The following is a 16,278-nucleotide window of genomic DNA, read 5'->3' as shown; positions in this document are numbered from 1 at the left end:
TGATAAACTGACTTTTTACCATCCCCTTCTTCTGATGGAAGGGGTGGCAACTGGTGAAAAAAAGAAATGTGTTACAATAAGTGGACTTACTGTAAATCCTGGTAGTAAATTCTTCATTAACTCCTTTTCTGATGTCAGTGTCAAGATAATTAATCTGGTCATGTTCAAAGGAATATGTGAACTTTAAAAAGGAGGTGCTGACTTGTAACTGTAGTTTGAATTCTTCATGTTCATCAACACTTCCTTCCCAAATGATAAGTAGATCATTGAAGTATCTGAAGTAGCCAGCACATTTGGAAAAATGGGGAGTTTCAAAAGTGATTCTAATTCCCATCTTAATAAGACAGCATTTGCAAACACGGGGGTGCATGCTGCCCCCATATCCCCTCCAAGAGTCTTCTTGTAAAATTCACCCTCACAGGTCAGAAAGTTGTTGTTTAACACCAAGCCCATGAACTAACTAACCAATTCATAATCTGTTTCAGAAAGTAAGCCAAATTGTTTTACAGTCTCTCCAAATAAATAAACTTTGTACATCACAAGTAACCAAAAGGAATTCATCTTTTGCCGGTGTTCCCTTCAGTTTATCCAAAAGATCCCATGAGTCTTTTATAATGTATAGGAGGGAAATAAACAGGTTTTTCAATTTTTGGTCTATAAACTTGGCCAGAGGCTCTGTAACTCATCTACTAGCACCTACAATTGGACATAAGGGGGGGGGGGTCAGATGGATTGGAGTGGATTTTGGGAATACCAAAAATCTTTGGAATAATAGAAAAATCCACTCTAAGGAAGTCATATAAGCTTTGTAAAATTTTATTGAATAACAAGGCTTAAGGCTGAATAACACACCTGATACTCTTGTAATAGGTGACTCTATTGTCAGACACACTGACGTCCCGCTCACCCGGCTGAATAAAGAGAAGGTCACGGTGAGCTGCCTGTCGGGTGCTAGGATTCGCCACATAACGCAAGCACTCAGGTCACTCCAAAGCAAATACAAATATGACTCAGTCATTGTACATGCTGGTGTGAATGACCTAAGACGTACCTCCCTGGACTACATGAAAAGAGACATAGAGAAGCTCTCTGATCATGTAGCCCAGGCTGGTATGACCCTGACCTTGAGCAGCATCTTACCCTCACCTAGAATGATGCCACAGTACAAAGACAAAATGAAAGGTTTTAACAATTGGCTAAAATTTTGGTGTCATTCAAAGGGGATCCAGTGTCTGTCAGCCTGGGATGACATGCTCGACAAGCCACGTTGCTTCGCTAGGGACGGCTTGCACCTGTCACCACTGGGCTTTCGGATATTGGCAAAGGCTCTTGCCACCCCCATAGTGCCTTTTTTAGGCAAGGCTCAAAAGTCAAACCCACCCCCATAGACAGCACAAGGAACAAGAAACTAAGGGTAATGCTGCTTAACGCCAGAAGTCTTAACCTCATGATGCACGCACTCGAAGCTCTCCTCAGTATGGAGAACATCGATATCTGTGCAGTGACAGAAACCTGGTTCAAGGCTCCAGAGAGCACCCCAGCACTACCAGGCTATACCTCATATCATGCTTTTCAGCCCCAAAACCCGGACCGAACCACAAAAGGCGGGGGAGTTTCCATATTTATCAAGGATATCCACACCTCCAGGTTAGTGGCATTGCACGAAGTATCGGAGACCATCCATGTGCAACTAACAGTGGGCAAGACTGCTTTTCACTTTATAGCATCCTACAGACCACCCTCTCAAAGTCAGGAATCCCACTCGGCTTTCCTGAAAACGTTGGAGAACATGAAGATCTCTCCGAACACCATTATATTGGGCGACTTCAACTACCCAAACATAGACTGGGAGCATTACTCAAGCCCCAGCACCTTAGCCCAAAGGTTCCTGGAATTTATAAACTCAAATGCTATGGAACAAGTAGTCACCCCTCCCACAAGCGGGGAAAACATACTAGACCTGATCATTACCAACATGGGGACTCTATGCTCCATACCAGAAGTATATCCCTCATTGGTAAGATCAGACCATAAATTAATTTCACTGGATGTCCACATCCCGATCCCACCCCCAACCCAGAAAACCACAGTGAAAAACTTCTCAAAAGTGAACTTCTCACTTCTCAAAACCGAAGTGGAATCCTTCAAGGCCCCAGGGCCAGTGGAATCTACGGCCCAAACTGCAGAATCCTATATAAATGCATTTTACAGACATCTCCAGGAATGCATGGATCATGCTATCCCAAACAAAACCAAGACCCAATCATCCAAAGGCAGGCGTCCAGTCTGGTGGACCCCTGCCATAAATAAACTGTACAACAGAAGGAGGAAGCTACTACATGATAGAGCAAAATCCCTAATAGGGAAGGCATCTCTGATCAGTACTAGCAAAAAATTACGATCCCTCATAAAATCCTCCAAGGCCAGCTTCGGGAGAAAAATTGCACAGGACACCAAAGACAATCATAAGGCTTTTTTCAGTTATGTTAGGAACCTGGGATGCAACTCCCAGACTTGTTCTGAGTTGATTCTAAATGACAAAAAATACACTGAACCCACAGACATTGCCAATATCCTGGCAGACAGGTTCAGTGCAAACTTCTCCACCCCCTTTCCCCCAAAAGAGCAAGTATCTATCCCGGCAGAGGGCTGCCTCCCAAACATCTCTGATGCTCAGGTGAAGGCTGCCCTCTCCAAAGCAAAAAACACTGCTTTCATGGGACCAGATGGCGTCCCAGGTTGCGTTCTACATGAACTCCAAGAGGAACTAATCCCTCAAATAAAACAGCTATACAATCTCAGCCTCACTACAGGATATGTGCCCACAGAATGGCATACAGCAACAGTGGTCCCACTCCACAAAGGTGGAGCCTCTGCGGACCCTGGAAACTATTGCCCCATAAGCCTGACTAGCTTAGTCTGCAAGGCTATGGAGAGGATCATCATGGAGCTCATAAACAAAGACATTAGGGACCTACAGACACTAGATCCTACCCAGTTCAGCTTTGTCAAGGGCAGATCCTGCCTTTTGAACCTGGTTGATTTCTTCGAAACAGTCACCAAAGCTATAGATGAAGGGAAGGTAGTCTACACAGCCTATCTGGACCTTGCAAAGGCATTTGACACACTACCCCACTCGGGCATCATAGATAAGCTATCCAGCTTAAATATAAACCCCTATGTCACAAGATGGGTCGCAAACTGGCTCAAAGACAGAACCCACAGAGTGAGAGTTGCTGGAGCCATGTCAGACTTGAAACCGGTCACAAGTGGCATCCCACAGGGTTCTGTCCTGGGACCACTCTTGTTCGGTATATACTTTTCCGAGGTACAGGCAAACGTGGGAGGACTATGGCTCACCAAGTTCGCAGACGACTGCAAACTGGGCCATAATCGACTCTCCAGCTGACACAAACATCCTTCAAAAAGGTCTCACAGAGACAGATAACTGGTGCCAGCGCCATGGTTTAAAGCTAAATGCCAAAACATGTATAGTCATACCCTTTGGCAAAACAATGTGCCCACAAATTACCACATAGGCGGAAACCCATTAAGTACAGAGAAAGTTATTAGAGACCTGGGGACCCAAGTTGATAGCAATCTCTCCTTTGAAAACCACATTGCCAAAGTGGTTAGAAAGACCTTCTACATAGCCCACCTCATCACGAAGGGTTTCACATCTAGATCAAGAGAGGTAATCGTGCCCCTTTATTCATCCCTCATCAGGCCCATCATAGAATACAATGCCCCTTTTGGGATGTACCTTACCCGACACCTGCAGCAATTAGAAAGACCTCAAAAGTATCTCAACAAGAGGATCAAGGGTCTCAAACAGATGCCATATGCTGCTCGGTTAAAAAAACTCCAGCTCTACTCAGTTGCATACCGCCTACTTCGAGGCGATCTATGCCTGACATACAAAGCTATGTCAAATCCAGAATTAATGGACATGCTCCACCTCAGTAAATCTAAATCCCTTAGAGCCACACGCCGAGGGACTTGAACCTCAGCACAGAAATAAATAGAACTTGCTGGAGGGACAGGTTCATAACCCAGAGGCTCCCTTCGCTCTGGAATAGAATTCCAGTTCATGTGAGGCAGAGCACCTCACTGAATCTCTTCAAGAAGAATCTCAATAGGTGGATGGGGGATCGTAGGTTTGTCCCAGGGATTACTCCCGTGTCACTATTAGACAGAGGCACAGTAAACTAAACCTTAAAAAGGGCACAGTATACTCAAATCAAGGGGTGGCGTAAGCCATACAGAATCGGGCTAGGCTTATAATTGCCCCAGGGCAGATAGCCTAGTATGAACCTATGAACCTATGAACAACAACTCATCCAGTGCACTTTAATGAGCCTGTAGGCTATATTGGTTTCATTTGTGGAAACAGCACTGTATACACAAATATCATGCATAAGATTTAGCATACACCCAGAGAAGTCAGCACTGTCCATAATCACCAGGCCTCCACCTTCGTCTGGGTTCATGCATCTAATATTGTAATTGTGAGTAAATTGTTGGAGAAGCTGTTTTTATTTAAAAAAATGTGTTTGTATTGTTTTGCAACAGTGTGCATATTTCTTTTTCACATTGCTGCATATTTCTTTTTCACATTGCTTCTCAAAAACATTAATAACTAGGTGTAAAGGGGGATTTGCTGTATGTTTCCTCTTAAACTTGTCAGGGGTGTTACAATTAACCTCCACCAAACAGTACTTGAAAATTAATCTTTCTGGTAAACAATTTTTAAGTCGAGGAGAGTGTCACCCAGGCACTTACACAATTTAATCATGGATACAATGTTTCTAGGGTGAGCAACCATTATTTACACTATGTAGCAACTCCAGTTAATGCAGGACATGAGACTGAACTGACTTTAAATGCTTCTGCTGATAAGTCTGTAACCGATTTATCCACCCAAGAGCTCACTACTATGCCTTCAGGTACTGTAAATACTATTTTTTTTTTGGATATCACATTTACAATTTTACTGACATGGTGATAGGCCCTGAGTACCATAGTTTGTTTCAGAAGGGGTTTAACTTCATCCTCTCCACTAGGGCCAGTGTGGATGACACTCTCCTCGACATAAAATTGTTTACCAGAAAGCTTAATTTTCAAGTACTGTTTGAGGGAGAAGTTAGTTGTAACATCCCTGACAAGTTTAGGAGGAAAAGTACAGCAAATCCCCCTTTACACCCAGTTAGTAATGTTTTTGAGAAGCAATGTGAAAAAAAAAACTCAACAATTTTCTGACCTTTGAGGGTGAATTTTACAAGCATACTCTTGGAGCGGCTATGGTGGCCACATCCAATTTTGTGTTTCATCAAACACTTTTTGTTTAGTTATTTTTTGACTAGTTTGTATTAATGTGTTTTGGTTCAGGTTTTAAAAGTTCGACTTATTCTTAGTGTTGTTACTTTATTTTTTTCTTTGAAAAGTTTTGAGTTTGGTGGCTGATTTGCTGGTTGTTTTGCTGTTATTAGCTACTGTTTTCTTCAAGTACCAGAGCTGCACTCTTGTCTCTTCCTGCAAATGTTTGGCAGACTCACTGGAAATGATAAAGGTTGTTCACTAAGTAACCACTGAATTAACAGAGTCCACTGAAGGACACATGTAAAATATGGCCAGTGGAACTAATGTTATTAAAGCAGCCTTGCAACATAAAAGACAAAGGAAAAAGTCTTGCCCATGACTTTCAGTAGGATAGAAGCTCTGGGGCTTGCTGGTGAAGAGGTGAGATTCTTGAAAGAGGAAGATTTGCTATTTGAAATATTGTATCCATGAACTCTAGAGATTGAACTGGCTGTGACCTGAATTTGTTTAGGTTCACTGTAATTCCTAAGTCTATACAGAGTTGGAGCAAGGAGTGATGAGCCAGTCATCCAGACATGGGAATACTTGGACACCCTGTAGTTGCAGATGAGCTGCTACCACTGCTATACAGTTGGCAAACACTTTGGGGGCTGTAGTGAGTCCAAAAGGCAGATCTCTGAATTGGAAGTGACTGGCGTCCAAATGGAAGTAAAGATATTTTCTGGGTCACCTGTTCATCTTTATAACATAGTATACATCTAGAAGATCTATCAAGCACATCCAATCATCCTTTCTTAGTATTAGAAGAATGGACTAAAATGTGACCATCCAGGATTGTGTTTGTTTGTTTCAGAAATTTGTTTGGTTGGCTTAGGATCAAAATTGGTCTTAGGTCCCGGTTCTTTTTTGGCACTGAAAAAATCTTGACCTAATTATGCTTCCTTTCTGGTCTGGTGGGACCTATTGGATCACTTCATTTCTTAGTATCTTCTCTATTTCTGAAGTAGCTGCTTCCCTTTGTGAGGATGGGACATTTAGAATTATTTTATGAAGTGAAGTGAAGGGTGAGTATGGAAAGGTATGATATGGCCTCTTGTTACTACCCTCTGCACCCAATTTGTTTTGAGTGATGAGTATCCAGGTTGTTGGATGCAGAGATAATCACTGCCCAACTGCCCCCAGAGAATGACTGTTGGGCAAGCATTCATGAGCACTGGAAGGGTTTCTCTGAAAAAGGTCCCCTGAAGCCTTGATTCTGTGGACCACCTCTGTCTTTTGGGTGACATCTGTTATAAGAGTTTCCCCCTCTGCCTCAGAGAGCTCTTTCTCCAGAAGCATCTGATGCAAACCCCTGGGACTTACAAAACCACATTCTCTTACCCCCCTTCTGATTTCTGGAGAAGGTCCATTGAGGTATTAAGAATTAGATCCCGACAACAGAGAGGGATTTCCATCCTTCAAACTGCTGGTGATAGTTTCTTTGATTTTGTGACCAAACAAGGTTGGTCTATCATAAGGGGCATTGATGAAGGACATCTTGAAATGTTCAGCAAAGTTGCAAAGCCACATCCAGGCATGCCTCCGGATATAAATACCTGTACCAGCAGTTCTAGATGCACCCTCTGTATCATTAGAGATAAGGTGCATAGAAGCATTGGAAAGGGAATTATGGTAGCCAATTGTGAATCAATACCCATCTTTTAATCCACTGACAGGGTCCATGGAAGAGATTTGGCAATCTCCTTGGGCAAATCTGTCTGGAAGTAGGTGATGTGCCAGGTAATTCAACATTCTCAGCAAAAGTAAATTAAGACACCAAAGTTACACACTGGAAATCAGTCACTGTACTTTATTGCAGAAGACAAACGGTAAGTGCTTTCACAACTTAATGTTGCTTCATCAGACCACATCACTACAACTGATGCTTGGTTAAATACTAGGACAATTAGTATGACATCACAATTTAAAGAGATATTACTCCACTAACATAAGAACATATATCGATATCCATAAGAAAAATGCATAAAATATATAGAAAGGTGTGTATTTACACACAATAATATTTAAAAAAGGGGGAATGTCATCCCTGATGGTTATTAAAAAATATATATATATATATATATATATATATATATATATATATATATATATATATACATACATATATATATATATATATATGTACATATACACACACATTTTTGTGCACATATAACCATAATAGTACAATAAAAAATATATAAAAAAATCCTATTTAGTGTTTAAGGCGCCTTGCCTTAAGGTAAGGAACTAATGAGGTGCAGCCATTCAAACCAGGATATCTATCTGCTTGTAATTTAGTGATCCATTGTTGTTCTAATTCTTCAGTGTGGTTTTCTACGTCACTACCTCTGTTTGTCCTTACTATTTGTTGTAAGATTAAAAATTTAAAACAATGGCTACTGTCTGTATTCAGGACATGATTAGCTAGAGCATTTGATTGCTTCTGGTTCCGTATGTCCCTTATATGTTCTAACATCAGTGGCGGCTGGTGACTTCAAATCACAGGGGGCTTGGAGGAGACGCTGAATGGGCGGGGTCAAAGGGAAGGGGTGTGGTCAACCATAAAGGGGAGGGGCTATGCACAAAACCACAAAAAAACTAACTTTAATTAAATACGCTGCCCTGGGTGGCAAACCATCATTATGAAAGTCCAATCAAGACAAAAATAAGTGTAGAAGAATAAAAATATTTCAATGCATTGGCTGCATGACAGCTTACTTAATATCTAGATGGAAACAAAAGGTTGTGAGGCATGAAAAATAAATTACTTTTAAATACATTACTGGAATGCCAGTCAAAATCAAGTATAAGAAAAACCAGAAGCACTCAACTCAAACCACTTCTCCTTGCACTGCAGTTCTAATTATAATATATTCAGCTTTATTAAAGTACCAAGCAACATGCTGAAAGTAGAAATCTATGTGATGCCCCCACTTGTAAAAATGTTTCTTATCCAAAAAAGACCTGCTGCCTGACAACTTGTTTCATGGGGAAATCATGATAAAAGTAAAAAATGAAAAGCAAACAAGAAACAAGCTCAACATACATTGCTTAAAGGATTACTGTACAGGTTATGGACCACACATGATTGGCATTCTGTTTAGTTTACGGGTAAAGCCTGTAGAGATGACTGGAAGTCTCCAACAAGTGTAATGAGCTTTTTAAAATAATGGAATCCTGTCCTTTAATACCCAAGGCTTATACATTATCTAGTCAATTATTCTCTGCATGGCAACAACAGAAAGGCTTTCAATGTTGGCAATTCTTTAACAGTATGCTTATTAAAGCTTACTTGCATCTTACGATGTCAGACAAGCTTACCTTATGGTCATTAAAGCATTGCTACTTAAACACAGAGCAACAGGCACTTTGAGTAATAAGCATAAATCAACAGTACAAAATATGACAGAAACCAGACCATTCTGCAAAATCAAGGACAGATGAAAAGCCACTGTAGTACTTATGCAGTGTGTCCTCCCATCCAAGGTAGATACAACTACTCCTTGTCTTGCTTGGACACATCCAGAGTCACTACATGGGGAGTGGGGTGCAACAAGCATGTCACAATTTGAAATCTCTCTGGCTGACTGTGATGGCCCTGACACATTTGTCATACCTCTCAACTTCAAGAGCAAGAAATCTGGACAAAGCCATACACAGAAGTGGGACAAAGGCACAACAATAAGGACAATTTTAAATATTGCTCTAATAAACTTAGAAAGATAATAGAATAGGTCTTGCATTAGTATGAATTTTCTGAAGGGTATAAAATCTGAAACTCAAATGTCTGTCATTTTCTAACTTCAGTCTTTAGTGATTTGTCACTAATTTGCCAAAAACACAATTTTATGAAAAATGGACCAAAAATGTGATGCAAAAATATAAAATAGACACACAATACAGCTTCTACCTGTCAAAGAAGGGACACTTTAATATTAGTACTGCTACCTTCAGCAGCTGACAAAATAAAAGAATCTACATGCATTTCAAGTAATCTATAACTTTGATTATTACAGTTATTTCTTAATTGTAAACCCTCCATGTTTTCTTCCAAAATTGCTATTTTTGGAGGGATTATTAGGGGAAGAGCAACATTTTGAGCCAAAATTGGGGACAGTTGAGAGGTTGGCTATGCCTAATTCTATAAAGCAATTTATTTGCATGTACCTCTCAACCTGTTAATGCAGTAAATCTGAACAAGGCCAAATATATTGGGGCACATATAAACAGTACTAAAATTGCTCTTGTATAAATTGAGACAGTTGATAGAACGGCTCTTACTTTAACATGCATTTTTATGAAGGTTATGAAGTCTGAAACTTATTATTTAGTGACTTCTGGCAAATCATTTAGGAATTAAAACTACAAATTTTATGAACAACAAACCAAAAATAAGAAGCAAAAATCTATTCATTCTTTGAAAATCTGGACAGTTGGGAGGTATAGTTCAGCTGGGCCTGTCTGAGTTTGCTGCCCTTCCCCTGACAAAATAATGGTTGAACTGGAGCCTCTGCAGCCATTCCAATTAACCATTACTTGGCTATTTCACTCCATTTACCATAAACACTAATGCGCATACTGCTTTACTTCAATGATTGGACTTCATTTGAAAGTTTTATTTTGTATTTTACAGCACAAACATTAAGTCATCTGTTAAACAAAGCAATGCAGTCTCACAATGAAAACTTAGCATTAAAACTTCTCTGCCCTTGAAACTCACATTCATTGAAACAGCATTGAAACCCACATTCAAAGAAAATACATTTTGCCAGTGGCAGATAAAGATTAATTTTGGGCTGTTTTCGAATCATAGGCCCCTTGCATATGAAACATACATGTGCTCTTTGATACACCTTCCTCATTGTACTAAAACTTATATTCCTTGTACAATACAGTACACTTGTTAGAGGGTGTTTTAAATTTGTTTTGAACATTTTTCCAGTAAGCAATGAAACAAAACATATGCACCCATAATGGCAAAACTGCCCAGTTGAGAACATTTATCATAAAAGTCTACTCAGACTTCCACAGTCCACCATTATTAGTAAATATACACAATTCTACAGTCCACCATTATTAGTAAATATGCACAATTCCACAGTCCACCATTATCAGTAAATATGCACAATTCTACAGTCCACCATTATCAGTAAATATGCACAATTCTACAGTGCACCTTTATCAGTAAATATGCACAATTCTACAGTGCACCTTTATCAGTAAATATGCACAATTCTACAGTCCATATTCAGTGAATTCAGTTCTTGCCATAGCTGTCAACCTTAGAACAAAAACCTGGACGAAGCCAATAATGGGGGAATACAGTCCCAAAAATAGGGACAAATTTAAAATATTCATCTTATAAACTTAGAAAATTGCTAGAAAAAAAGGTTGTGCTACTATGTATTCTGAAGAACATGAAGTTTGAAATTCAAATGCCGGTCAATTTTACTGCGGACAGAACAAAAACAATTTTCAGCAGAGACGCAGGGATTAATACTGCAGACACGTCTTTGTAAAATGGCAGGGCATCAGAGCAAATCCACACAAACACAGAGAAGAGATGCAGACTCCACACAGAAGCCACCCCAACCAAGAATCAAACCAGAAAACCTATAGCTATGAGGCAACAATACTACCACTGCACCATCAAATTTGCAAGGAATTAAGCATTCAGAAACCTGAAGTCTGAAATTCAAATGCCGGTCAATTTTACTGCGGACAGAACAAAAACAATTTTCAGCAGAGACGCAGGAATTAATACTGCAGACACGTCTTTGTAAAATGGCAGGGCACCAGAGCAAATCCACACAAATACAGGGAGGAGATGCAGACAGAAGCCACCCCAACCAAGAATCAAACCAGAAAACCTATAGTTGTGAGGTAACAATACTATCACTGCACCATCAATTATACAAGGAATTAAACATTCAGAAACCTGAAGTCTGAAATTCAAATGCCTCTCAATTTTACTGTGGACAGAACAAAAACAATTTTCAGCAGAGACGCAGGGATTAAAACTGCAGACACATCTTTGTAAAATGGCAGGGCACCAGAGCAAATCCACACAAACACAGGTAGGAGATGCAGACTCCAAACAGAAGCCACCCCAACCAAGAATCAAACCAGAAAACCTATAGCTGTGAGGCAACAATACTACCACCGCACCATCAATTATGCAAGCAATTAAACATTCAGAAACCTGAAGTCTGAAATTCAAATGCCTGTCAATTTTACTGCGGACAGAACAAAACCAATTTTCAGCAGGGATTAAAACTGCAGACATGTCTTTGTAAAATGGCAGGGCACCAGAGCAAATCCACACAAACACATGGAGGAGATGCAGACTCCACAGAGAAGCCACCCCAACCAAGAATCAAACCAGAAAACCTATAGCTGTGAGGCAACAATACTACCACTGCACCATCAAATACGCAAGGAATTAAACATTCAGAAACCCTTAAGTCTGAAATTCAAATGCCTGTCAATTTTATTTAACATTAATCAGGACAGTCTGACTTGGAACAAATAAACAATTTTCAGCAGAGGCCCAGGAAGAAATAATGCAGACATGTCTTTGTAACATGGGAGGACACAAAAGCAAACCCACACAAACACAGGGAGAAGATACAGACCCCACAAAGAAGGAACCCCAGCCAAGAATCAAACCCAAGAACCTGCAACTGTGAGGCAACAATGCTACTACTACACCATCAAATATCAAGCATTGCAACATTTACAAACCACAGATATTATGAGGAACAGATCAGATCGAATATGAGGCAAAAATCTGAAATTTTTTTTTACAAATGGTGGTGGGTAGGGAACTCAAGTCTTTAACACCTGCATACAGGGTACAGGGTTCAAGCCTGAGGCATTCCCTACCACACCACCATAAGCACCTGGGGCATTTTCACACACACACACACACACACCATACACAAACTAACATTGTAAATTAAAGCCCGACGAGATCCCTAATGCTCTGTCCCGAGTCCTTGCAGTCCGGACGCGACCCATTTTTCTTTCTTTCTTTTTGAGGGGGCTGCAGTCCGGCAGCCCTATGCCACGAGCCGCCCCTGTCTAACATTCTTTCTTTAAAACTCCTATTTGTTTTGCAAACAAACAAAAATAAACAACATCGACACTTTTACAATCATAGTAATTCTTCGTATAAAGTTTTAAACTTTATACGAAGAATTACTATGATTGTAAAAGTGTCGATGTTGTTTATTTTTGTTTTTGCCAAGCATGCCATGCCTATTATGTAGGCAAAACAAATAGGAGCTTTAAAGAAAGAATGTTAGAACATATAAGGGACATACGGAACCAGAAGCAATCAAATGCTCTAGCTAATCATGTCCTGAATACAGACAGTAGTCATTGTTTTAAATTTTTAATCTTACAACAAATAGTAAGGACAAACAGAGGTGGTGATGTAGAAAACCACACTGAAGAATTAGAACAACAATGGATCACTAAATTACAAGCAGATAGATATCCTGGTTTGAATGGCTGCACCTCATTAGTTCCTTGCCTTAAGGCAAGGCGCCTTAAACACTAAATAGGATTTTTTTATATATTTTTTATTGTACTATTATGGTTATATGTGCACAAAATGTGTGTGTATATGTATATATATATATATATATATATATATATATTTTAATAACCATCAGGGATGACATTCCCCCTTTTTTAAATATTATTGTGTGTAAATACACACCTTTCTATATATTTTATGCATTTTTCTTATGGATATCGATATATGTTCTTATGTTAGTGGAGTAATATCTCTTTAAATTGTGATGTCATACTAATTGTCCTAGTATTTAACCAAGCATCAGTTGTAGTGATGTGGTCTGATGAAGCAACATTAAGTTGTGAAAGCGCTTACCATTTGTCTTCTGCAATAAAGTACAGTGACTGATTTCCAGTGTGTAACTTTGGTGCCTTAATTTACTTTTGCTGTTGTTGTGTGTTTTGGGCACCTCAGTGTACCTGCAGCCATTTGGTTTTTGCATTTTCAGTTTTAATTCAACATTCTCTCTAAAAAGGTAGATGAAATATATGCATGCTTCCCGAACCTCTCCAATGCACATGACTCTCTGTTCGGTGGATGGACAGAGAAGCTTTCTTCTGCCAGCTCCTTCTTAGTGGCTGCTACAACTACCATGGAATCTGCAGGAGGATCTTTGCTCCAATGGAGTTTATCTTTTTGAGTGACCAAAATGTATCTGGCTTCTTAGGGATAGTTTTAGCCATATCTGGTTCCTTTCATGCCCACAAAGAGATTATGTCTATCATCTTATTGGCAAGGGTAGCCACCCGAGAAGTAGATGGACCAGAACCAAAAGCTTCAAGGATCACTGACCCCTCCAGAGAAGTTTCTTAGGAGGACCACTCCTGCCTCCCTGTCTAAGAAGTTCCAGAATCTCCCTGAACAAGACATCCTCAGGGAAGGGATCTAAATTAATCTTCTCCTTCATCTAGATCAGTGTTAGTGGTAGGAGATTCCTCAGGGGACTCTAAGTGCCTCCTCTTGAACGTAAGTTTCCAGTGGACCTCTCCTGTGGAAGGCTCAGGACAGGACTTGGAAACAGAGATGGATTCTCTACTGAGAATATACTCAAAGCTTTCCAAAAGTGTCTCTCCTGATGAGACAGGAAGAACAGGCTTCAGACCTTGGTAGATCGCATGGGGATGGGTAGAAGTCAATTCAGAAAGGACATATCTCGCTCTCTCTCTCTTGGCTGGGAGAGGACTCTCTTGAAAGCCTCAAATTCCAAGCTTGAAATGGAACCAGAGAACTCCGAAGGTGGTTCAAACCAGGAAGCCATTCAACACAGATGTGAGATGAATGCCAGAGCTGAACTATCTAGAGACAATGCTCCTAAGGGGAGAAATGTATCCAGAGATTTCAGATCTTACCCCAAACTGTCAGAGTCAGTACACACAGTTTGGCTCAGAGACTACGATGGCTCTGAACATGCCGGACCTGACTTTGTCACAGAACTCAGAGTCAAGGAAGAATGTAACCTAGGCTCAGATGTAGACCCACCTTAGGCTAAATATCGATCCAAGGGCTCCATTCCTAGAGGACAGATCAGGGGAGGAGCTATTAAAGACTGAGAGGGCAAGACATGTTTCCTGGATCCAATGGTGGCCAGTGCTGGGAGAACCTCCAACTGGATAGGGGTCCAAAGGAAGCACCTCATCATCCTGTCCATATCTGCCTCCAACTGGATCTGACTGACCTTAGGAAAGATGTGGAGGAAGGAGGCCAGGAAGGATATCTGGGTCTGTCTTGAAAAATTGGAGTCCAGAGCCTAGGAGTCACAGGTTCCAGTGAAAGCCTTGGTGTAGTAGCAGATCTGATGATTATCAGATCTGAAACAGCTCTGGCTCTGAGGATTTAGGTATTTTAGCTGGTGGGGTCAGAGGCAATGAAGTTGTGAGGTCCAGAGACCTCTTTTCTGAAGACTCAGGCTTGTCTTTTTCTGTCTCCTTATGTCTTTCTTTCTGTTCAGTCTTTTTTGAAGAGGAAGAAGAAAAAAACGGAACGAGTAGCAGTTGCTGACTTCCCTGACACTAGAGAAAGCTTGTCTCCTGAGTTTGTCTGTAGGAGACCCTTCAATATAAGTTTTTTTTCTCCTCTCAATTAAATCTCTCTGCTCAATAGCTTAACAAATAGTGTAAGATGTCTCTAGGTGAGAAGGCCCAAGACAGTAAACACAATTCTCATATGTGTCAGAATTCGGTAGCTTGTAAGAACAATTGATACACTTTTTAAAACTCAATGACTTCGCACACATGTTGACAGTAGAAGAGAAGGATTAAAGTACCAAGGAAACTATTTTTTTTAATGAAAACTAAAGAAGGAAGGCAAAAGAAATTACTACTGCTACAGAGAGGAATTTAGTAAGAAAATGAAGGGGGAGAGAAAAGATTTTTAAGTATATAGATAGATAAGTAATTATAAGGAAAGAAGTAAAGGAGAAGGAGTTACTTATTTAAAGTTAAAATTAAAATTTTCTACACAAGAGTTTCCTGAGCACCAAGATCCATTGTAGCTTTTCAAGCGATAAACAAAGTCTGAGGTAGCTCCTTCTGTTCACAGCTATTATGGGTAGTGGTCATGGCCAGATCCGGAGTCAGAGCCAAGACTCATCTGTCGAAGAACTGATGGAAAAGACAGCATCAGATCCAACATTTTTTCTAGTATTGAGTACCTCATAGGTTCATACTAGGCTATCTGCCCGAGCGCATTTATAAGCCTAGCCAGAGTGTGTTTGGCTTTCGCCACCCATTTTAAATTAATTTTGCTATGCCCTTTTCGAGGTTAGTATACTGTGTCTCTGTCTAACAGTGACACAGAAGTGATACCCGGGGTAAACCTATGATCTCCCATCCACTCATCAAGATTCTTCTTGAAGAGAGTCAATGAGGGACTCTGCCTAACCTGGACTGGGATTTTATTCCAGAGTGAAGGGAGCCTCTGGGTTATGAATCTGTCCCTCCAGCATGTCCTATTTATTTCAGTGCTGAGGTTCAAGTCTCTCGAGCGTGTAGCTCGATGGGATTTGGATTTTCTGAGGTGCAGCATGTCCATTAATTCCGGGTTGGGCATGGCTTTATACGTCAGGCACAGATCGCCTCTGAGCAGGCAGTATGCCACTAAGTAGAGCTGGAGTTTCTTTAACCAGGCAGCATATGGCATCTGTTTGAGCCCTTTGATCCTCTTGGTGAGGTACTTTTGGGGTCTTTCCAGTTGCTGCAGGTGTCTGGTAAGGTACATCCCAAAAGGGGCATTGTACTCAATTATGGGCCTGATGAGGGATGAGTAAAGAGGCACGATGACCTCCCCTGATCTAGATGTGAATCCCTTCATGATTAGGTGGGCTATATAAAATGTTT

This window comes from Protopterus annectens, chromosome 3.part0 (assembly GCF_019279795.1).
Source record: "Protopterus annectens isolate FY-2018-M chromosome 3.part0, PAN1.0, whole genome shotgun sequence".
Taxonomy (NCBI): Eukaryota; Metazoa; Chordata; order Ceratodontiformes; family Protopteridae; genus Protopterus; species Protopterus annectens.
This window is presented reverse-complemented; position numbering follows the sequence as displayed.